Below are 26,366 nucleotides of genomic sequence, written 5' to 3' on the forward strand. Positions count from 1 at the left end.
TGACCTATCCCCTTCCTAACTCCCTACCTACACTCACCTTTCCTGGCTCCATCCCCGCCTCTTCGACCTGTTTGTTTCCTCTCCACCTATCCTCTCCTTTATCCCTCTTCTATCCGCCTCCCACTCTCTCCCTATTTATTTCAAAACCCCCTTCCCCTCCCCCTTTTCTGATGAAGGGTCTAGGCCCGAAACGTCAGCCTCTCTGCTCCTATGATGCTGCTTGGCCTGCTGTGTTCATCCAGCCCTGCACCTTGTTGTCTCGGATTCTCCAGCATCTGCAGTTCCTACTATCGCTGGTGTGTAGAATATGTTGCTCAAGACGTTGAGGTGGAGCAGTTTGTAGAACACCTTTTTTTCAAGGTAGCTACAGTTCCTTGCAGGGCACAAAAACTACCTGATGTAACTGTAAATTTGTCTTTCTCCAAATGTGAAACATCAGGCATTGTCTTCTGGGAAGAAATCTGTCCCTAACCCAGTGTCATTGATGGAGTGCATAAAATATAATGAAATGCTAGTCTCAAAAGTTCAGTAAATGTTCTTTAATTAAGTTATGTAAACAATCAGATGTAATTGCAAATTCTTATACAGCTCACTAGCTCCTTTTTTAATTTCAAGACACAGAATGAAACCATTATTGCATAAGTTTTTAAAGGTTTTATTTGGAAGTCCTTGCTATTTTAGCAAAAGCTTTAAACCATATATTTTAAACAGGTTTCCTAAATTAGTGAAGAAAAGGATTTCAGGACAATGTCTTAAATGCTGAGTTTCAAAACACTGAAAATGTGAGTCCTGTGTGGAAGAATTAATAATATTGATAACGTAATAATTGAAAGCAAAGGAAACATGTTGTGTCTGTGACAGGAGAAATGTTCTGATAATCAATCCTAACTACTCCACCAGTTGCACCATATTGTAAATGTGTTTATTCAATTAACAAAATAGCCAAATTGACTCTCTTTAGTATTCCTCCCAGAATAAAAGATACTTGCACCACTCATCTTTAATGAACTCAAAATAACCCATTAATTAGGAACAAAAATTATTAAGACAAGTAGCAAACACTGGTTAATACCTAAACTGTAATGCAGAATTAAAACCATATCTCCTTAGACCTACATGTAGACACAAACACTCTGACTCTGAAACTACACAAAAAGACCAGTCTCTGAGGAGATGATGGTTATTCAAAAAACTGACACAAGGGTAAAACAACCCCTGTAAGCCAAACATCTGGAAACAAATGATGGAATGTGATGACTTTTTCCATCCATTGGGGTTTTTTATTAACCTAATATTCCTAATCAACCTGTTCAGTAATACTATGACACACTTCTGGAGCAGGTGGGACAGGCACACTACCACTGTACCACAAGAGGACCCCTAGCCATTGGGTTTTTGGATTGAGCTGAATTGCTGATAGCTGTAGATTGATGGTCATTGTCCAGCTCTGAATGCTGTTAACTTTGGTTTGAGTCACTAGGGTTTGGACACAGACTACTTTTTCAGGTTTTGTCAGGTCATAGAGTCATAGAGTCATACAGCCATACAGCATGGAAAGAGACCCTTCGGTCCAACTCGTCCATGTCGACCAGTTTTCTAAACTAAACCAGTCCCATGTGCCTGTGTTTGGCCCACATCAGTTTAAATCTTTCCCATCCATGTACCTGTTCAAATGTCTTTTAAATATTGTAATTGTATTCACCTCTACCACTTCCTCTGGCAGTTTGTTCCAAATACACATCACCTTTTCTGTGAAAAAGTTGCCCCTCAGGTCTATTTTAAATCTTTCCCCTCTCACCTTAAACCTATACTCTCTAGTTTTGAACTCCGCTATACTTGAGAAAAGGCCTTTGACATTCACCTTATCTGTATCTCAACCTCCTATGTTTCAGGGAAAGAAATCCCAGCCTATTCAGCCTCTCCTTATAAGTCAAACCCTCCAGTCCTAGCGACATGCCTGTAAATATTTTCTGTACCCTTTCCAATTTAGTAACATCCTTCCTATAGAAGGGCAACTGAACCGTACACAGTATTCCAAAAGTGGCCTCACCAATGTCCTGTGCAGCTGCAACATGGTGTCCCAACTCCTGTACTCAATGCTCTGACCAATGAAGGCAAGTGTGCCAAATGCTTTCTTCACCACTCTGTGTACCTGTGACACCAGTCTCAAAGGAACTGTGTACCTGAACCCCTAGATCTCTCTGTTTGACAACACTCCCCAGGGCCCTACCATTAACTGTGTAAGTCCGGCCCTGGTTTATCTTACCAAAATGCAACATCTTGCATTTATCTAAATTAAACTCTTTCTGCCACTCTTTGACCCATTGGCCCAACTGATCAAGATCCCATTATACTCTGAAATAACCTTCTTCACTGTTCACTATGCAATCAATTTTGGTATTTGGAAACTCCGCGTCCCCAGGAATACCTACATATGAACAGGATTTCTGGAGATTAGCTTGCAGCTGGTAGGTATCTTCTTTGCTCTGACTTCTGGGTCTAAGTCCAAGAACAGTTGCTGAACAACCACTGGCATGCAGCCGCCTTACAATGCCAATTTTCCCTCTAAGTAAAGTAATAAATTCTATCTCTTATCTTCTTAAATGCTTAGCTCGGCTGTTTTGTAGAAGTCACTTGATTTCAAGTAAACAGCAAATAAATGACAGCACAAATTAAACTAAAAGCAAAATACTGTAGATGCGAGAAATTTGAAATAAAAAGAGAAAATGGCAGCGTCTGTGGAGAGAGAACTAGTTAATATTTTGAATACAAAATAACTTCTTCAGAACGTATTAAATTGTTGGCTTCATTTCCAAGAAATCACATGGCAAAAATCCCTTTCAATCCAGAATAGAAATTATTCAACATTTTTTAGGTTTCCCATAGAGTTCTCAAATAAAAAACAATAATAACAGTTGATGTAGAAAAGGGCACCACTGCAATGAACATTTAGCTATGCCACCAAAGTTTGGATTAATTAAAGGAAAGTGTATTTTTGGTTGTGGCAAGGCAGGAAGACTAAAGGATGGCAAGGGGAAATGAAATTTGGTTGGTAAGTCCATTGATGAAGTGATATAATTATGTAGCTCTTGTAAATGGTCTAAGTAGCCAAGAAATACTACCGACATGCCCTTAAAACCTTCTAATTGTATTTCCAGTGACAAAGGATCCCTCTTAAGAAACTCAGAAAAGGATATTCTCAGTAATTTGAACTGGATATAATTTGTAAAAATATCGGTTGCAATCAAAATGGTGTCCAGGTCCTAAATTCTTCATATATGAATTGGTCTCTCATCTGATTAGGTGGGGAGCATTTTTCTGGTTAAATTGAGGCCATGGAAAAGTTGGCTACATGTACCTGAAGTGGCTTTTCTATGTTTTCAGCAAGATTAACGGATCACACAGTTCATTGTATCTGGAATTTCATTGTTTCATATCCAAACTTGTCAAATAGCTTGATTTACCCCCTGTTAGCTGGCAGCCTTGATAACTGGATTGAGGGATGATTTCCTCTAAAATTTCATGTTAAGGTGACCAAAACCACAAAATGCCAGTTTACTGTTTTTCAGAAGAAAGAAAACCATATCAAAGCCAAAAGCCAATGGTGAGGAAGTGCAGTACAGCAATGTGAGCATAGCTTCCTTTCCTTCCTTCCATGTCATAGATCACTGGGACAGGTTGTTCTTTCCTACATATATACTTCATTTTTCACTATCAGTATAGAGTTTAATAAATGATGCATCCGTTTTATCTCTCAAAATGTTTAAACTGCAGAGGTGAGAGCAACTGTGCAGTGCAGGAAACCATGAAGATGACAAACGTATTTTGTTTCAGGCAAATTATGTGTTCATTTAAGTGTCATCAAGTAAACTGAGTGTATCACCAATGCATGAGAAGGGTTGCAGTGAGATCAGACAGGAAGGAATGTACAATCTAATTCTTTAAAACTTCCTTCCTCTGCAGTGCCAAAAATCTGTTTTTTTTCTCAGCTTGTGAAATAAGTTACAAAGCGTTGTTTTTTTTTGCCTGAGGCATTGAAACAGAGCCTATTTCCAGTACCACTGTGGCTCCACATTGTGCAGTGTCAACATCAGGGAATTAAAATGCATGAGATTAGGTTTCTTTTCATCGGTCCAATGTTTTTGCCAAAGGCACCAACTCACAGTGCAGTTTCTTGAGTCTCCAACACCGTCAAGTATACCATGCCGATGGTTTCTCTTCAAGTTAGGCCAGTTAGTGAGTGTTAGAAGGTTTTTTCATCATGTCTTTACTCTGTGGTCAGGTACTCTATGGTCATATGTAAACATTCTCCAGCAGAAGTCGCTACTAATCAATCAGGGGAAAGAGCAATGACTAATTTTTTTTCACTTCCCTAATCTTGATACTGAAGCCAATTGTCAGCTAACAACATTTCCGCAGCTTCACAGGTGGTTTGAAAATGATTTTAGAACTTCAGCTTTCTCTTTCTGCTGAATTTAGTACAACATACAATAAAACTGTATGTGGCAGAAGTTATTTTTGACGTAATTGGTGACAGAAATGCTAGCACATGTAGGAATTTGAACAACAATTGTTCTGTACTCATTTTTATTTTCTTACTGAAGCTCTGATTTCACTTCTTTCTGAAAATATTCTCCCTTCTTATCTCCCTCTTAAACACTGGACCCCAACTTCGGAGTTGAAATAAGATATTTATTCCGATGTTCCTTTTGTTTATTTCAGCAACTTAAAATCAACCATGGCTAAAAATTCCACCTTCTCCTATCCCAGCCCCTAGTTGGCTTCACTGAATTTATCTGTCTGTATGACCATCCTAACCCTGAGAAAAGTATCTGTTTTCAGACGTAATGCCTATCGGCAGGGTCTACATCCATGAAAAACAGTGACCCCTACCCCTCTCCACGCCTTGTAAGTGCTCTTTGTTCAGACCTGTATTTTCTGCTGGTTGTCAAAAGTGCACCTCGCATTATTGATTGTGAGAAAATAGCACAATGAAAAATAGGCTTTTGGATACCTCTTCCCCAACAAAAGCAGGTTAAAATTGCAAACTGGGGGGGGGTGAAGGTGAGATCAGGTAGAATTTTCCTAGTTCTTCAATGACGTGACCATTGAGAGTTAGGTGGGAAACTACGGTGGGAATGGAAAAACAAAACTTTCGACACTGAGGAAAGAAGTCCTATTTTCCGTTTAAGGTTTAAACGGCAAGCTAAGAATCTTAAATAAAATTGGAAAATGCTATTGGAACTCAGTGGGAGCTCAGTGGAGAGAGAAGCAGAATTAATGTTTCAAGTCTAAAGACTTCTTTGGAACCCCAAACCTTGCTTTTGTTTGGAACCAGAATCTCACCACTGAATGGCGAGGGACCTGTTTGCTTGCATTAAAATCTCACTATTACTTATTCTCATCTCGTTTATACGCAGGTTGCTATTTTCCCACGCAGTGGGGAGAAACTAAATGGCACCAATTCCCCGCATGAGTGGGTACCTGGCAGCCTAGGTGGTGTTGTTGAACAGAGAGATCCAGAGGTTCAGGTACATAGTTCTTTGAAAGTTGCATCACAGGTAGACAGTGTGGTTAACTAGGTGTTTGGCATGCTTGCCTTCCTTGTGCAGGACATTGGTGAGGAGTACTTTTGGAGTACTGTGTTCAGTTCCACTCACCCTGCTATAGGAAGGAAATTATTAAAGTGGAGAGGATTCACAAAAGATATTGCCGGGACTGGAAGGTTTGAGTTATAAGAAGAGGCTGGATAGACTGTGACTTTTTTCAATGGAGGCAGGAGGTTGAGGGGTATCCTTATAGAGGTTTATAAAATCATGAGAGACATAGATAAGGTGAATAGCAAATTCTCTAGGGTGGGGAGGTCAGATTTAAAAGGGACCTCAGGTGCAACTTTTTCACACATAGGGTGGTTTTGTATGTGGAATGAACTGCCAGAGGAAGTGGCAGATGCAGGTACAGTTACAACATTTAAAAGACATTTGAATAGGTACACGAATAAGAAAGATTTAGAGGGATATGGGCCAAATGCTGGCAAGTGGAACTAGTTCAGTTTGGGAAAAGTGGTCGGCATTGATGATTTGGACTAAAGGACCTGTTTCCATCCTGTATGACTCTATGCAGCTCATCAGTGTCTTCTCCTGACGTCCATCCTGCTAGCATTTCCCGACATCTCACCATACACTCCATGGGCAATGATTGTCTGCACCCAGGTTGGTATTGGCAAAGCAGCAGGCTTGTCACATCTTTGTGGCACATCTTGAACTAACCTTCAGTACAGTCCAGCAGTTGAGTGCTGCACTTTGGTGCTCACTGGCACCTCAAATTGCAGTGCTGCTGCTAAGCTGCATTGTGCACATGGGCAGTCACCCAAGGCATGTGTTGGAACAGAACTCTTGGTGTTCAGTCATAAAAGCCTTGTGGTCAACTGCCCAAAACTCCACTTTATTGTGAATGTGTGATCACATTGTAAATATATGTTCAATTTTCATTAGCTGCTGTGTGAGCAAAGGTCATCTTGGCTACAGCTGCAAGCATGAAGGTAGCGTGCCTAGACAGCTTTAGTACCACACAATATTCTAAGTCTCTCAGACCAATACCTAACCTTTCCAAAGCATCCCTACCAGCATGACTGTCAGGATTGGATGAGGGAGCATTGGATTTTGTGAAGTGTTCCATTTGTGTGTAACCTTAACGTTTATTAGGCTACATGAACAGCAGAGGAAGATCAAAGCATTAAAGGGCATTTACAGTTGGGTTTATACAGTTGATGCTGATCTTAGCAGCATCAGAACATTTACAGTCCGTAAAAGGTGACTTCCCACAATGGCGGTACTAAGATGGCAGTACTTCCCGTGTTACTGTTGCTAATTCCACTGCACTGTAGGATACTGAAGGTGCTGTACCATTGGAGAAACACCTTCGTCATTGAAATGCTGTGGCTCTTGTGCATTCCTATCATCTATCTCATCACATTGTTGTTTCCTCCAATTCTTCAGAGCAGAAATTCTGAGGGTCAAGTGGTGTGTCCTCTGCCTGTATAGTACCAATATGAAGTCCCAGACATGACCTGCAAGGAAGCCTGAGTTCAGGGCCATTCTATCCACATTGATCCTGATGGAAAGAGATGATTCATTTCCGAAACACTGGATAGCATATTGGGTTTCCATCTCCACCTCTGATGGAATATAGTGCTATTGCTCCTCTCTCATCAGCACATCATTCCATGGAAGATATGTGACTGTGGCTCTCCTGCATCTTCACCGTATCATGAGGGCACCTATGGCTGAAAGCTCTGCACTAGGGGTTGGCTTCACATCAGCTGGAGATTGATGTTAGTCCTGGCCTTGTGGATTCATATGATCCTCATCCTTATGTGTAGCAGCCCTTCATGTAACAGACACAGGGATGATCGCAGCTTTTGTGCCTGGATCCATTAAAGGTGGTTTCAATGTGGGCGAGATCAGAAGCAACGCAGCTTGTCAGTAACATGACCATTCAACAGTTGTAGCATACAAATAACATTTAACCAGGGACCTCAAAAACATTGGGACAGCAATGTGCACATGGGTAAGGCAAGGCAGAAATGTTATGAGTATCCAAGTAAATGGAAAATGATTGAATGCAAAAGAGCAAGCCATGACCCTGAGATGCACTTGTTCCAATGCATTAGATGATGCATTTCCCTGCATACAAAGTGGCTCGATGGCAGCAATGCAATGAAAGGTATTGGTGAGCTCCAAAGTGCAGTATTGAAGTGGTGAACTGTATTATAAGTGAGTCGGAGCTGTGCCATGATTATGTTATTAGATTGATGAGTGTCCCATTCCAATCTACACTGCCCAGGGAACATGCCCTGAGATGTTGGGGAGTGCTGGGAGAAGGCTGGAGGAGCCAGTGGTGAGCTGGAATTGCCAGGTATCCACTTTGACTTTCCTGTTGGGAATTGTGGCCATCTAGTTACTCTCCTCTGCATGGGAGAAAAATAACCTCCATATAAATAAGGCAAGATTAGGTAATGATGAGATATTAATGTATATAAATAGGACTCTTGCCACTCAGTAGTAAGATGCTCGTCTCGCCAATAAAGCCTAGAATGGAAAATCAGACTTTTCTTGATGTCCAGTGTCTAATTTTTCAAATGTCAACATATTTTCCCAACTGATTTCCCATTGTTCATGTTATTCATGGTTTGGGAAGATTCTTCCAAGTGTTTCAAATGAAACTGCTGTGACAACCAGTAAGTTGGGATCAGGGTGGGAATTGCATTCCAGTAAGGGTCTCAGCAAATCACTGCAAGCCATTTTTGAACTGCAACAGAACACATAATTGAAAGTAACTTCTCCCAGTAAAAGCAGGGCGATTTCTCAAGCAAAGTGCAATGAACTGAGAAGTTACATAATACAAATCAATTATTTCTCCAGTGAATTGTAGTGTTTAGAGGATAATTACAATCAAATTATGTGCATGTCATCAATCCCAGGCATTTTCAGCAATGTGATCTATGTGTGAGATTGATGGCTGAACTTCCAGTCATGTCCATTCTGTTTGGGAATAGTTCTGTCACTACATACAGCAATTAAATATGATAGCAGCCCAAACATAATTAAAGTTGTTGAAGCTTGCAAAGCAGCTATCAAACTCAAAAGCTTACGCATTTTCATGACAGGCGTGTAAAGTATGCAAACAACTGTCAGGTCAATTGAATTTCTATGTTTAAAGAAAGACATCAAGAACATGACAACTTGTACAAACGAAATGGAACCATCACTCTGCAAAGTATCTCTTAATGGAGCAGCAAGAGCCCATTTTTGGTCAATATTTAGAATTTAGTGGTGTTCCGTTGCTATAGTTACAGTTGACACTTCTGGGATCCCATCTTTGGCCAGCCTTTAGAAATACCAGCACCCTGTTGCTATAACCACGAGTGATAAAAAATTCCAACTGGTTTTAAAGACAATTTCTTAAGGAGAATATAGTTGGAAGTTTTCATTGTAAAGGCATATCATGTACAGCAATTATAAAAATTTGAATAGGTAAAGACAAACTATGAAAACCTGATGGAAGCAAATCTTTCCAAATGATGCCCCAATCTTTCCGTGTGGACTAGATAATGATGCATTTTAGTTCGTTCTGGAGTATTATTATTCATGATTTATCAATGTTTAGCCAAAGTAATTATTGGAAAATTAAAATTTTGGATTTATTCATATTAATGTATGTTTCCATTTGTGCAGAGTCTTAAATTAGGACTTAAATGTTAAATAGTTAATTATTTGCCCCATGGAAGGTGAGAGCAAGTGATGATTTTGCCTCTGTTTGTAAATGATATATATCAACAATTAATTAATGGATGGGTTTCAACCAAACCCTATACACAGGTATGATATGGCATGAGGGAGAACTGTTTAGTTTTTGGTGAAAGTACAGATCAGTATCCTGGAACTTTTAAGAAGTATCTGTTAAGATTAGGAGACAGGCTGAATTGATTTGCTTTCAAGAATGCTAAGAGTTGTTTTATTTGGAATGATGCTGATTATCTCAACTGTTGTGGTACCATTAGTCACAGCTGCAAGCTGAAATTTCAGAGCAGGTTGTTGGATGTGAATTAGCCTGAAGTTTCTCCAATGAGAGAGAAACTCTTAAGAAAACAAAGGTTCTTTCTTTCCCTTTACTGTTAAAGAATTGCTGTGCAGTGTTTGTATACAATAGAACGTTAAGGTGGTTCATGGACTGTCAGGCTACCTATATTTTCTGCAGTCTTAAGGTGTCTGTGTTTCCTATACTATAGGATATGTCAGGTTTTAGCCTCTTTTCTGGTTATTAGAAGGGGCTACTCCTAAATGTTTGGTTGCACATTAGCCCTGATGTGAAAGTCAAAGACATCCTTATATTTCTGCACTGAGCCTGGCCAAGGTGCCCATCAACAGGTGCAAGCAGCAGGCTATGGATGGAGTTCATAGACCCAACAGCCTGCTTCAATATTGTGGCTACCTCCATGCCTGAGCATGCCTGGAAAAGGAACATGTAGTGTCCACTAGTAGGTTTGAAGCTTTCTATGATCTGTGAACACTGTGGGTGCTATAGTGCCCTATCTCTATCCGTAGCTAAATTTGAATTTAAATTTAACGTTTACTTAAAAATTTGACATATGTTTCCATATCCCTTTAAGCAGCTGCCACTAATTTAATTTGAATAAATTTTGTTCAATGAGATTTCTTTTCAGAGTATAAAAAGACATTTTTTTCCAGCTTTGTAGTTGCAGCGCATCAACCAGGTACCGTAAGGAAAATCTGTGAAATTGTATTAATGTTGAATTAATACAATGTGTTGGGTTAAGTGCTCTACTGAGTGCCCTCTTCAAATGTTAATGAATTCAGGAGAAATCTCCACCCAGAAAGTCTATTCAACGTAAAACTTGTTACAATCAGCCAAAGGCTAAGCTGGCATATTGGAGGGGGACAATAAATTAGTTTGTCTATATTTACTTTTATTGAAAGGAGGGTCCCAAGATATGGAAAATGATCCAGATTTTCCAGGATCATAGAATCATACAACGCAGAAGAGGCCCTTCAACCTATCAAGTCTGTACTGCCAATCACACTATTGATCTTAATTGCCAGGAGGGAGGAGTGAAAGGAGTTTGGTTAGTGAAGAGTCAATTTTCTTATATCCTTTGGGGGAGAGGTTTATCATGGAGCTTAGTTTCTGAGTGAACTGAAGCTCCATGACTGTGATGGGAGTGTTTTTGTTTTTATTTCAAGGCGGTATACGTTGAACAGTTTCCCTTCTGTTCTGCAGATTATCTCCATGGCTGTGGAAAATTTACTGGTTATGAGGTATCATTATGCAACAAGGAAACTGGAGATGAGGTTTGGTGCAATGACGCAGCCCTGCTTGATACAATGAGTACAGAGATAGGGTTTATGGTTGTTTTGTCATGAGGAACACTGCTCGCATCATCATGGCAAAGGATGGTCACAAACTTCTAAAGGCGGCCAAATTTGTGGAATGTACTCCATAAGCCTGTGTGGCTTTGAGATCAAAAAAGACCATGTGGTGCTGGTGCCGTTTCTTGCACTTCTTTTGAATTTCCCAAACAATGCAGTTTGCATCTGTGGTGCTTCTCAATGGGTGAAAACTGCATTGCAACTCTCGAAGGAGCTCCTTATTGCTTGGAAAGAGGAAACTCTCAATGATCTTCCTTGTGTTAGTGACGCAATTCGGCTTTTATTTCAAATCTCCAGCATCTGCAGTTGTCCATTTTATTTTAGTTCCACGGGTATTCCTACCTTGTATGTGTGTGTGCCAGATAAGATGTAAAGTACCTAATTTCAAATCAGCAACAAGATTCCTTTAATTACTGCAGTTGGACTGATCTCCCTGCTTGAATATAGTCACAATCAGAGCCTCCCTGATAGATACATAAATGACAGAAGAAAGGATTATAAGGAAATGCAGATTGGATTAAATGGATACGGATAGGCAAAGTTTATATAGAACATTAACACGGGACTGGTTAGGTCAAATAATCTTCTTCTGTGCTGTAAATTCTTGATAATTCTGTGTAATTACATGAAGTGAGTAACATCTTACACAGACTACAGACTCATAGAATTCTCAATACAATGATTAAATTGGCAAATAATGCCAACAATGACTAGATATGACTAAGCATTGTACCTTAAAGCATGGGAAAAAGATGAAATGCAGAAACAATTTGTACTTTCCTCTTTTATAACCTAATTTGTCATACATAAAACCTATAGTTGCAAATAAAGATTTTTATCATTTTCAACAAAGAAATGTGGTCAGGCCTTTGGTGAGCTAATGCACATCTGCACCATTTATTATCTTACTGAATAGCAGACCAGGGTTGAAGAGCAGAATGGCCAATTTCTGCTCCTCCATCCTATGTTTCCAAGGTCAGGATAATTATTAATGACCAAGGCATGGGAGCAATGTTACAGTAAAGCCAGCAATTCTTACATGGTACACTAAAGCTTAATATGTGCTTCACTGTCCTATTATTGTGATAGTGCACGTGTATGTTAAAAGAAGTTGGCTAGACAATATGTCAATCCTGCTGTTTATGGTCATTTACAATTAGGCACTTTACATTTTAACTGTCACACAGACATACAAGGCAGGATTACCCATGGGACTAAAACAAAACAAACAACTGCAGATGGTGGAAATTTGAAATAAAAACCAAAATTATTAGCTTGCTTCTCACGAGTCATTGGACTCAAAACATTAATGCTGTTTCCTCTTCACAGATGCTCCAGACTGGCTGAGTTTCTCAGGTAATTTGTTTTTATTTGTTACCCATGAAACTATTTTTAAAAAAATATATGAATCTGTCAATTTATGCATTTGCTTAAAAAAAAAGTTTTATCTCAATTTGCAACTGATGCTGTGGTAAATATTGTGACAAATTTCAACAGTAATGAATTGTTACAATCCTCGTAGAGATTGATCATGTTTTAGAAGAAAGGAATTTAAGACAGGATGTGACGTTTTTTTCCTGTCAGAGGGTAGTGAATCTGTGGAATTCTTTACTGCAGTGGGTTGTTCAGAACAGATTGTTGAATATATTCAAGGCTGAGGTAGACGGATTTTTAGACAGTACAGGAATTGAGAGTTATAGGGTTAAGGCAGGAAAGTGGGTTTGAGGATTATCAGATCAGCCATGATCTTATTGAAAAGCAGAGCAGATTGAGCATCCTCTGCTCATAGTCTTATGGTCCAACAAAGCTGCGAACAGAAAGCAAATTAATTGACAGGATTTATAAAACCTATGCTGTAATAACTGACTACATTCAGCATAATTCAAAGTTTAACAATATGATATTTCAAATAAACAGGTAAATTCAATTTGAAGTAGTTAATACAACAAAACTATGCTTTTCTGATACAAAGAAGGTGCTTTTAAAATCATATCTCCTCACCTGCAGTTATTAGAAACAGGCTTATCTCAACTAATTTTCCTTGACTTTAGTCAGAGGGTGTTAGACTTTATCACACATAATTTGGGCTTGCATTGTCCAACTAGCCCCACACCCAGAGGATGAAAGCCAGTTACTTGCTTCCTGACAGACTAAAATAAAGATATGTTTTTCACTAGATTTAGTTTTCCCAGACATTATAAACAGAAAATATTCCCCATCAAAGGGAATTGGAGTTGGGTTCACTGTGCATTTGATACAGAAGATTAGCTATGACTATTTAAATTTTAAATAATAAAAAAAAACACAAGCAGTTTTGATGGTTGTACAAATGGTATGAACCTAAAAGCTAAATTATATCCTGGGAAGAAAAGATAACATTCTTATTTCTGAGAGAATTCAAACTTCAAACCCGACGTAGTACAAATATAAGACTTTCACAAAAAGCAAAGACATACATCAAACAATAAGAGTCACTGGATTCAAAACACTGAATCTACTTTCTCTTCATAGATGCTGACAGCCCCCCTGAGTTTCTCCAGCAATTTCTGTTTCTGTTAAACATCAAAGTGATATTATCAAGATCCCCGAGAATGTGAGACTTGTTAGGTTCAGAATGAATCTCAGGTGGAGGTGATCAACACCAACACCTCTCTTCTAATGAATCTAATCATTTCAGTTATGTTGAGGGATTTGTTACTAATCTTTTTTATAATTAAAAGATGGTGTGGAAGATGGTCATTTGATCAATAAAAACCACCCTTAATCATATTAGGTGAGGAGGCCTAACGAGTCTCACACTTACACAATCTCTTCCCCTTGTAATCAGGTTATAGAGTAATAAAGTCATACAGCATGGAAACAGACCCTTTAGTCCAACTCGTCCATGCCGACCAAGTTTACCAAACTAAATGATTCCATTTGCCTGCAGTTGGCCCATATCCTTCTAAACCTTTCCTATTCGTGTGCCTGTCCAAATGTCTTTTAAATGTTGTAATTATAGTCACCTCTACCATTTCTTCTGGCAGTTCATTGCACACACAAACCACCCTCTTGTGTGAAAATGTCACCCCCTCAGGTCCCTTTTAAATCTTTCTCCTATCACCTTAAAAACAAGCCCTCTAGCTTTGAATTCCCCTAACCTAGGGAAAAGACCTTTGCTATTCAACTTATCTATGCCCCTCATGATTTTATAAACCTCTATAAGGTCAACCCTTAACCTCCTATGCTTCAGTGAAAAAAGTCCCAGCCTATCCATCCTCTCCTCATAACTCAAACCCTGCATTCCTGGTAACATCCTTGTGAATCTTTTCTGAAACTTCTCCAATTTACTAATATTCTTCCTATAGCAAGGCGACCAGAACTGCACACTACTCCAGAAGAGGCCTCACCACCGTCCTGTACAACACAACATGATATCCCAACTCCAAGACTCAATGGTCTGAGCAATAAAGGCAAAGGTGTCAAATGCCTTCTTAACCACTCTGTCTGTGATGCCACTTTCAAAGAACTATATACCTGAACCCCTAGGTCTCTCTGTTTAGCAACAGTCCCCAGAGCCCAACTATTAACTGTATAAGTGCTGTCCTTTGTCTTACTAAAATGCAATACTTTGCATTTATCCAAATTAAACTCCATCTGCACCTCCTCAGCCCATTGGCCCAAGTTGATCAAGATCCCTTTGTAATCTTAGATGACCTTCTTCACTGTCAGCCATACCACCAATATTAGAGTTATTCACAAACTTACTAACCATGCTTCCTAAATTCTCATCCAGATCGTTTATTTAAGTGACAAACAACAGTTGATCCAGCAGTGGTCCCAGTGTGGAACACTGCTGGTCACAGGCCTCCAGTCTGAAAAACAACCCTCCACCAATACCACTCTCTGTCTCCTACTGTCAAGCCAATTCTGTATCAAATTGACAAACTCTCCCTGAATCCCTTGTGATCTTTTACTAACCAATTTACCATGTGGAACCTTGTCAAAGGCTTCACTAAAGTCCATGTATACAATGTCTACTGCTCTGCCCTCGTCAATCTTCTTGGTCATGTCTTCAAAAAACTCAATCAAGTTTGTGAGACACAACCATGCTGACTATCCCTAATCAGTCCTTGCCTCTCCAAATGCACGTAAATCCTATCTCTCAGAATCCCCTTTACAACCTACCCACCACTGATGTCAGACTCACAGGTCTGTAGTTCCAGGCTTCTCTTTACAGCCTTTCTTAAATAAAGAAAGGCACAACATTAACCGCCCTTCAATCCTCTGGCACCTGACCCATGGCTATAGATGATGCAAGTTGCCTGTTCAATTTCTAAGAAATGTCCTTTTATATTCATTCTTGAGAAATTGGGCTTGTTAACAGTCCACGTAAGTCAACTAGAAAACAAGAATATAAGAAATAGGAGCAGGAGTAGGCCACCTGGCCCATCAAGCCTACTGCACCATTCAATAAGATCATGGCTGATCTTTTTGTGGATTCAGTTTGACTTATCAACCTGCTGTCCATAACCCTTAATTCCTTTACGTCACCATTCCTTAGTTAAGGTTTTGGGTAAGGTCCTGCAACCAGTTAGATAAAAAGACTAGGGGCTTAGCATTCCTTTCTCAGTTTATGATTTTATTAGCTGAATGGCAATGCATTCCAGTGCTATTCATCATCACAAAATTAGTGGCTTTTAGGTGTATGTAATCTTTGTCAGCAATTTCATTTGATTTCCTGGACATCTTCATTCTTAAAAGAATGCTGCTTGCTGTAGGTTTTACTGAAAAGTAACTTATCAATTAACTCCTTGTATTGATTCCATATATTGTAGCCCTTTTTCCTTCAAACAAGCACTTGTACAATTTCCCATACAAATGTGGCACCATATGCAATCTCGCATTCTTTCCAACTTTGCCTCTGATACTTAGGATCTCTCACTTCCTATTCAATGCATTTAGTCCTCAAGTCACTTTCAAGGGGAGCCTAATTTCTCCAGCTAGACTCCAATTAGTCTGGATGGCTTGGAATCCCTGGAAACCCCCTTTACAGACCTCTATCAATGGTCTGGTTGGTGCTAGAAAAATGAATCAGAAACATGAGCCTTGTCCAATCCACCAACTTTGCTATTCCCATCTTCAGCTCTGTAGATTTTTAAGTATATCATATGTACAGCAACCAAGTCCCATCTCCATCCTCAGACTTATTCCAGCTTTTTCACTCAAATCTGTTTTGAAATGTAGTTTCATTTGATTTCTAATTTGATTCTTTTATTCTTACTTGCAACCTAATAGCAAACTACCCCAATAGCAGCATACCCCTTTCCCAGAATAATCTCAGTTTCACTTTATTCTTCAAGAGACCATTGCAAAAGTAAATACAGGTTTTCCCTAAAGAACATAAGTTTTCACAACATGTGTGCAAATCCAGAATGCTTCATATCACTTGATTTTTCTGACATTAAGATTGTAAAATACTGAGGAAATAAGTAGAGAGATCAGCCCAAATTTCATTGCTCTTCACTGTGCTGGCAAAAGCAATGAGCATTTAGCAATTACAATCTGAATATAACTTCCACATAATCATTAACAAATAGTCAACATTAGAAGAACTTGTAATGCTAAGTAGAGTTTATAACATCCTCAGGAGGTTTCAAAGTGCTTCACAATCAGTTAATTATTTAAATTGGACAGAGGAGGGGTGTGGCTGGGGAAGGTAGGTGGGATGGTGATAGGTGAGTGCAGGTAGGGAGTGGTGGGGATTGGTCAGTGGGATGGGTGGGACGGGTAGGTGGGAGAGAAGATGGACAGGTTGTGTCAGGTCAAGGACGCAGGGATGAGAGGGAGGGTTGGACATGGGAAGAGGCTGGGGGTGGGGATATTTTAAAACTGGTAATTTTCATGTTTAAACCATCGGGCTGTTTGCGGGTGATGCCATTGTGACACTGGAGGACGCCCAGGATGGACATGTCACTCAGGGAGCAGGAGGGGGAGTTAAAATGGTCGGCGACGGGAAGGTATTGTCGTTTGTTGTGTACGGAGCTCAGATGCTCTACGAAGCGGTCTCTGATTCTACACTTGGTCTCACTGATGTAGAGGAGGTCACATCAGGAGCAGTGGATACAGTCGACCAAGTTGGTGGATGTACAGGTGAACCAATTTCTAATGTGAATGGTTTGCTTTGGGCCTTGAATGGAGGTGAGCAGGGAGGGGTAGGGGCAGGTGTAGCACTTCCTGCTGTTGCAGGGAATGGTGCCGGGTGTGGTCGGGTTAGTGGGGAGTGTGGAGCGGATGAGGGAGTTACAGAGAGAGCGGTCCCTACGAAAGGCAGAAAAGGGTGGGGAGGGAAATATCTCTTTGGTTGTGGGGTCAGATTGTAGGTGGCGGAAGTGGTGGAGAATGATACGTTGGATGGGGATGTTAGTGGGGTGATACATGAGGACAAGGGGGATTATGTCTTCATTATTGTTGGAGGGAGGGGGTATGTGGGCAGAAATACAGGAAATACAAGAGGTGCGGTTGAGGGCATTTTTGATCACTGGAGGGGGAAAGTTACGGTCTTTGAAATAGGAGGACATCTGGGATGTTCGGGAGTGGAATGCCCCAACATAGGAGCAGACGCAGTGGAGGCAGAGGAATTGGGACTATAGGAATCGCATTCTTGCAGGAGGTTGGGTTAGACGAGGTGTAGTCCAGGTAGCTGTGGGAGTTGGTGGGCTTGAAATAGATGCCACTTGAGGCAGTGACCAGAGATGGAGATGGAGAGGTCCAGGAAGGAGAGCGAGGTATTGGAGATGGTCCACGTGAATTTGAGTTTGGGGTGAAAGGTGTCGGTAACTATATCAAGTTGAGGTGATTCAAAATTTTGCTGTCACATGTTCTAATTCACACTAAGTTCTGTTCAGCCATCACCCCTAGACTTGCTGATCTTAGTCTTTCTTTCTTTCTTTCTCTCTTTCTTTTGTTCTTTCTTTGCTTGTTTGTTTCTTTCTTTCCTGGTATTCTTTTGAAGAGAGGAGGATGCTTAGTGCAGAGTATAACCTGTGACAGGAACTTGCCTGTGGGTCCTTTCGACGTAGGGAGACAATTCAACAATAGTTACTATGTAGTTCTGGCTGCCTAGGAGCCCCTCCCTCTTTTACTGAATGTCATAGACATGTTGGAAATACTAACAGGTTGAAAACTAGTCTGTTTGAAGATGTCATGAACATGCCTTACATGGCCTTCAAATCCTGAACCTGGAGATTCTGGCTCAGAGGCAGGGATGCCAGTATGACCATGAGATGATCTACACATGGTGACCTACTCTGGCTCCCAGTTAAGCACACCTTTATTTTAAAATTGCTATCCTTGATTTCAAGTCTCTCCATAGCATTTCCCCTCCCTATCTCTGTGATCTCCTCTAGCCTCAAAACCCTCGCAGATGTCTGCCCTTATTTATTTCTGGACCCTAAAGCATCCCCAATTTTAATCAGTTCACCACAGTTGGCTGTATCTTCAGCTGCTTAGGCCTCAAGCTCTGGGATTCTGTCCATCCGTTTAAGATGCTGCCCGAAACTTAATTTATCGATCAACATTTTGGTTAATTGTCCTGTTTGCCTTATATGGATTGGTAACAAATTTTGCTTTATCACAGTGAGACACACAGGGATGTTTTGTTGCATTAAATATTATGTCTTCTTGAGGGATAAATGTAGAACTTGTCATTCTACTTTGATTATTGTCTTAATCATTTATTTCCACTTGAGCAGAGAATCCTGTTTTAATGGTGGTGGGATGAGGATTGAAAAACCATAATCAACAAAAACATTTATAGGCACTTGGAAAGATTTGGGTTAATTAAGGAGAGTCAGCATGAATGTGTAAAAGTCAGACTATGTTTGACTAATCTAATTGAATTTTGTGATGAAGCACAAGACAAGGCTGATGAGGGAAATGTTGCCTATGTGTATTAGAGGAAAGTGCTTGAAAACTACTGCATGCTCAAAAGGCTGCTTAATAAAACTTAATAAAATACAACTGTTTATGGACTAGGGTGGGCAACATCAACTTAGGTAAATAAAAATTTGGCTTAAGTACAGAAAACAAAGTGGAGAATGGTAGCTAGTGTTGTCCCCCCAGGGTCAGTACTCAGGCCACTGCCATTTTTGCTGTATAGAAATAATTTGGATAGGAAAACATAAAGTTTGAGAATCAAACTTGGAGGGGTGGCAAATGGTGAGAATGATGCCAATTGACTACACCATGACATAGGTTAGTAGCATTGGCAGACAACTGGGAAGTGGAATGGTGTATTTTGACAGAAAGGAAAGAGAAAGGCAACATAAAGGCAGAATTCTAAAGAGGGACTCGGGGTGTCACGTGGATAGATCTTTGAATGTGGCAGGTCATATCGAAAGCGTAGACAGCAAAGCATCTGGAATTTTGGGCATCATTATTAAAGATAGTGCATATGAAAACAGTGAAATTCCGTTGAATCTGTATGAATCTGGTTAAACCAAAGCTAGAATACCACATCTGGTGTTGGTCAACGCATTTTAGCAAGGATATGAAGGTTTTGAGAGGCTGCAAAAGAGATTTACCATACTGGTTACAGGGATGGCAAGTCCTGGTTACAAGGTTAATTGGAAAGGTTGGAGCTTTTCTTACAGCAGAGAAGGAATGAGGGGAGATGTGGTAAAAATATATAAGATTATGACAGGTTTAGCTGAGGAAGACAAAGAAAAGCCATTCCCATTAACTGATTTTATAAGGCAAGAGGACTCGAGGTTTTCAGCAAGAACTTCTGGGGAGGTAAGCAAAAAAAATCTTCCGAGCAATGACTGGTAACGACCTGGAACACTCAGTCTGCAAGGGTGGCAGAAACAGCAACCATCAGGAAGCTCAATGGGCATTGAAGAAAATAAACTTACAAAGATTTGTGTTTAGAGTAGCGGAATGGAATTGAATGGATTACTGCATAATCAGTTGGTTTTAAAGACCTTGTTCTGTGCGCTAATGATTTTATGAGCAATGTTTATTGCCATTCCCAAAGGTGAGTTACAGGAAAGAACCTTACCACCTTCCTACTTCCACTCGGGAAAATCTTTGGGAAAGCCTTTGGATGGTCTTTAATGGACATATCCTTTTGCCAATTGACAGCTATGTCAGGAACCAAGATAGTCCTAGGTTTTGAATGGGTGTGGTGCTGACAGCAGCTCCTCCTCCCTGATGGCACTGCTATTAATTAGAACCGCTGGCCTCTGTTTAGCCACAGTTCATGGTGGCCACAACTTCCACCCTTGGTCCTTGGTATTAGACAAGGGCCATCATTGTCTAGTTAAGTGCCCAAGTCCCTTTTTCTAGCTGATACCACTTTGGCTGGCAGGGAGTGGGATATGAATCACAGGCCAGAAGCCCAAAGTCACTGGGCTGTTTTAAATTCATACTGACTTCTAATAGATTATGTTGTCACTGCTCCAAGAGTGTTAAGCTATAGTGTGGGAGTCATCAATTTATCAAGCAGGTGTAAACAGTCTTGAAGGCATATTAGATAAGCTGACACATCAAAGATTATTGCAGAAAATAACAGCTCATGGTGTTTAGATAACAAATTATGTCTGGGTAGAATATTTGCAGGCTGTCAGTAAACAGGGTATGCATAAATGGGCCTTTGGCATCATAGAATCCTTACAATGCAGAAAGAGGCCATTTAGTCCATAAAGTCTGCACCGATCCTTTGAAGGGCATCCCATCCAATCCCTGTAACCTTGCATTTCCTATGGACAACTCACCCAGCCTGCACAGGGGAATTTACCATGGCCAATGCATCCAACCTGCACATTTTTTGGACTGTGGAGGAAACCAGAACACCCAGTAGAAATCTATATAAACATGGAGAGAACATATAAGCTGCACACAGACAGTCACACTCGGCTGGAATTGAACGTGGATCCCTGGCGCTGAGAGGCAGCAATACTAACCACTGAGCCACTGTGCTGCCCATATGTGACAAGTCGAATCCAGCATGAATCTGTGCTGCAGCTTCCACTTTTTACAATTTACATCAATGATTTACATGAGTGTGTGAATGCATGGTGGCTAATTTTGTAGGCAACAACAGATAGGTAGTAAAATATGTTCTGAAGAAGATATAAGGAAGTTGCAGACATATACAGGTTGAATGAGTGGGCAAAAAGCTGGCAGATGGAGTATAGTTTGGGAAAATGTGAAGCTGTTCACTTTGGCAGGAAGATTAAAAAAAAAAGCAAACAATTACTTGGATGAAGAATGGCTGAAGAATTCTGAGCTACAAAGGGATTTAGATGTTTTAATGTATGAGACGCAGAAGGTAAGTATGCAGATACAGGACGTAAAAATAAAGGCTATCCTTTATTACCAAAAGAATTGAACGTTAAAGTAAGGACCTTGTATTTCAGTTGAGCAATGTATTGGTGAGACAACATGTAAAACATTACGTACTCTTTGGATTACCTTATTTAAGGAAGGATGTAAATGCATTGGAGGTAGTTCAGAGGAGGTATACTAGATTGATATCTGGAATGCCTGGATTGTCTTAGGAGGATGAGTAGGAATGGTTTGGTGTCTTTCCAAATGGAATACAATGTGAGAAAGTGTGAGGTTATGCACTTTGGTGGGAAGCTTAGAAGTGTAGACTATTTTCTATCTCAAAAGGCTTTGGAAACAGAAGCATAAAGGGACTTGAGAATCCTAGTTCACGATTCTTTTTGGATTAACATGCAGGTTCAGTTGGCAGTTATGAAGGCAAATGCAATGTTAGCATTCATTTCAAGAGGGCTAGAATACAAGGGCAGAGATGTACTGTTTATAAGGCTCTGGTCAGATTGTGTTTGGAATATTATGAGCAGTTTTGGGCTCCATATCTAAGGAAAGATGTGCTGGCCTTGGAGGAGGTACAGAGGAGGCTCATAAGAATGATCCCAGAGATGAAGGGTTTGTCATATGAGGATTGGCTGAGGATTCTGGGTCTGACTCGATGGAGTTTACAAGGATAATGGGCACTCTCATTGAAACTTATAGAATACTGAGAGGCTGGATGGAGTGGACATAGAGGCCAAGTTATTGAGCATATTTATGTTAGATAGTTTTTCGATTGGTAAGGAGATCAAAAGTTATGGGCAGAAGGCAAGAGAAAGAGGTTGAGAAACATATCAGCCATGATCAAATGGTGGAGCAGACTAGATGCGCCATTATGGCTTAATTCTGCTGCTGTGTCTTATGGTCTAATATTTCACTTGAAAGTGGACACAAGTATGAATCCATAGTAGTGAGTTAAAAATAATACTACAGTCAGCAAAGTGCAGCAAACCAACAAGATCTGACATCCCAAAAGCTGTGAAGCATTTCTTCACATTTGCAAATATTTTGGCACCAAAAGCCATTGGGCATGCATCTGTAGGAAATCTGGTTTCAAAAGCCATGCCAGATCCCAGAACAGAACGTAGGTGACAGATAAGATGGCACAACACCACAACACTGGCAAATTGGACCATCTTAAAGAATGTGCACCTATGCAAGAATTGATGGAGTGCATAGTCAACCAATAAAGATAAATTTCAGAGATAACCAAGCTGGCCATAATGTTAATCTCAAGCACTATGTTAACTGTTTAAGACAATCGCAAGCTTTTACAACCATTAACATGCCCTGAAAGGGCATGGTGTCAAATATTAAAAACTAAATTGACATGGGAGCCAGTGGCAACATACTATCACTGCGCATCCTGAAAGACATGTAAATCAGTAAGTGGTGCTCTATGGTAATAATGGCACAGGAGGCAGTCTCACAACGTACAATGGCTTACCAATTCTATGCATTGGCACATTGACACTGCAGTGTCAACCAGCAAGTTCATCTTGGCTTCTTGAAATCTTCTACCTGGCAAATACAAATGTCAATCAGTGAAAGAACTGCCAGTGTGCACACATCTCAGTGTAGTAATAATTCATAAGATTCATACCATTCCTACTGTTGTGGAATGGACTAGGTGTGATACATCAAATCAGTCAACAATTTCAAACAGATGCACCCAAACCTCTTCAACATGAGCAACGACAGTGATGCAATATTTCATCTTGAGGATTTATTGACTCTTCGAATAAGTGCAGTGTGCACATTCAGATGAAGCTTTGTGCAGAAATCTATGAGATGGAACTAAATAGTATCATTTCTTAGGTCAACCACTGCACAGATTGGTGTAGCTCCATCACATGTGTCTTAAGGAAAGATGGCAGCGTAAGATTATATGCTTAGATCCAATACACCTCAACCTTTAGCTTAAGAGGTGTCCACCTAAAGTGCCAACTCTGCAAGAGTTAACTCGTAAATGTTTTGGAGCCAAGTTCTTTTCCAAACTGAAACAAAATCAGAAATTGCTGGAAATTGCTCCAGAACTCTGAAGAAGGGTCACTGGACCCGAAACGTTAACTCTGCTTTCTCTCCATAGATGCTGCCAGACCTGCTGAATTTTTCCAGCAATTTCTGACTTTGTTTCTGACTTACAGTATCCACAATTCTTTGTTTTCTTTTCCAAACTGGATGTGAAACATGGAGCAACTAGTTAGTGGAAGAATCCCAAGAGCTCACAATATTTTGGATACCGTTTGGACGGCTCTATTTCTGAATATTAACGTTTGGTTATCAGTTAACCAAAACTTATTCCAGCAGCACATGGATAGAAGTATTGAAAATGCAACATGCTGGCTTTGCATAGCTGATCATGGTTAATGGTAAGACAAAGACAGAGCATGACTACAAACTTCACATACTGATGGTAGCAGCACAACACCATGGGCTGGTATTTAACATCACAAAATTCTAGGTCAGTGTCAGTTAAATAAATTTTTTGGTTCATTTACTGCATGCATGGTGTCTGCTCTGGACCAAGTAAGATTGAGGATGTTAAACAATGCTGATCTTACAAGGATAAAGGGCATCTATGATGTTGCCTCAGGCATTTCAACTTCTTCTTGCCATATATTCCCCGTTTTGTGGAAAAGCTATCTCTGTTAGGGGATGTCCTTCTTGAGCAAATTTCTTAAGTATGGCAAGATGACTACTAATACGTCTTTGATTTTCTAAGTAACTTCTGTTAACAAAATCTTGCTTATGGCAATCCTGCAACACTCCAGAAACACACAATTCTAGAAATAGATACATTGCAAAAATGTTTAGGTTCCTGTCTTTCACAAGACTAAATTGTCAACCAAGAACAACCAAGCCCAACACGTTAGTGGGCCTCCAGACGTTATACAGTCACCAGATTAGGAAGAATAGTCAAACTTCCAAAGTGTTACACTGAAATTTATATTGTTAATCTTGTAAACTCTGTTACTATGAATAGGCACATTGTTGTTAATGTTTAATCATGTATATCTGAGGATTTTTCTTATCTTGGGTGTAAAGGGGATGTGGTGTTATGTCTCATCACCATGTCATAGTATCTGATGTCAAGGTATAAATGTCTCAGACACCATCTTAATTGGTGTTATTTGACGTTTGAAGGAAGTATGCTATTGTTTGTAACTGAAAAGCTTAATATTAACCCAGGCACTAAAGTGCCTGAAGGTGTAACAAGTGTGCATATATGTAGAGCTGTAATAAACATCACTTAAATTGTCTGGTACTACGTTACCTACGTTCTGTTCCGGGAGATAACGTAAGTATTGTTGCATCAGACAGAAGTACTCTGCTGGCAGCAAAGCCCACACCACTGTGGTAGATTGGTAATGTAAATTACCTTTATATACACATTGTTGTGTCAATTATATGTGGTGTCATTATGATAAAAATCATATGCAGATACTTCCCTAAAGAGTTTATCAAATAGTTTAGGAAGATATTCACCCCTGAAACATAGTATTCCTTGCCTCCTTTTCAGCCTGGTTTTTAAGGATTGCAAAAATGAACCTGTTCAGGTAGACCTATAGCTAAAGGAAAAACCAGTAATACTCGAAAGTGAATATACTGATCATACTGGGTCTCTATTTTGAAGTATAAGAGGTGACTAAACCAGAATGGTTCATTCACAAGTTTTACTATTTTTTCTTCTGTGATATAACTGCATATGTAGCCATGTAGCCATATAGCGGCTTTAGTGAGTTAATTACTTGATGAAATCAGTTTTAACAACCTGTGGAATTATTTTGCCTTTACATTTACGCAAAATGGAATGTGAAAATGTTTACACTGACAAGCACATTTCATTCAACATAGTGAGGCTGGAGAATAAGCAAATATGATAAAGAGGACCAGCTCTTCAATAATGCAATTTTATTTTTTATCATTAGAGGTTTAGTTATCATCAACTGAAATAGTTCTTTTCTCTGTAATTGCGAAGAAAATCAATACTTTTGACAAGGTATCACAAATCAAACAACTGTTCAGTGACAGGATTTTTGATTGTTTGCAAATCACTGCATTTATCTGTCTTGACTTTGAACATTACAGCATGCATTTGACTGTGACACTGGCAAGTTTTCTGTGAGCAGTCAATAGATTACAGGGGAAAAATAACTTAATTAAAGTTGTGCTGTCTATATGCTTGATATTTTCTAGTCTTAAAACGCCAGGTTTGCAAATAAATTTCCTTTAACCATTTCTATGATTTTCTGCTGACAATGCACATGCACAATACACATGGAGTATCGTTTATAGGAAAATGGATAATGAATTTTACAGAGTCAGTGTCTCCACTTTCTCAGCGTAAAAAAATTGGGCTGATGGGGTGAGTGTGTTGAACCCACCTTCACTTAGACAAAGCATCTTGCAGCCATTTAATGTCTATGTAAACATCTTGTGACTTTGACCCCCAATCCTCAAAGATACTCTGACTCTGAGAGCTGCCAGCTAAGAAAATAGCCAGTTCTCCTGTACCAGCAGCACCACTAGGAGTGGTTGCCTTTGCTAGGACTATGACAGACTCTGGCATGGAAGGTGGCGATATGGGGCACCCAGGACAGTAGCAAGAGGCAGAGCAGCTCGGGGAACCTTAAAGAGAAAGGCTAAATGAATATTTCAGGTCAGGTTTGGCTTTATCCAAACTATTATATTGGTGGATCTGCACTAAAAAAACATTGATCACATTTTTTTCTCCCACATAATGGCAGAGATAGGGTGGAATTTAATAGCTTTGGTACTAACCTGGTCCAATGGCTGGAAAGCTGGTGGCAACACTGTTACAGCACTAGATTCTGGGAACCCCAGTGAGGTTAAATAGTTATCAGTTAACTGTCTGCTGTTGGGATGCCTAAGCCCTGAAGAATGAAAAGCCCAACTCAGATTGCTGACAGATCTTCATTCTGAACAGCAGCACTTTTGTTTTCCTTTCTCAATCATTTTTCTTTAAGCCTGCACATGAAGAATTATCTTAACTTGCTGTTGTTGCCTCAACCAGGATCTGGGGTTCATTTGCAC

This window comes from Rhincodon typus, chromosome 19 (genome assembly GCF_021869965.1).
Source record: "Rhincodon typus isolate 14 chromosome 19, sRhiTyp1.1, whole genome shotgun sequence".
NCBI lineage: Eukaryota > Metazoa > Chordata > Chondrichthyes > Orectolobiformes > Rhincodontidae > Rhincodon > Rhincodon typus.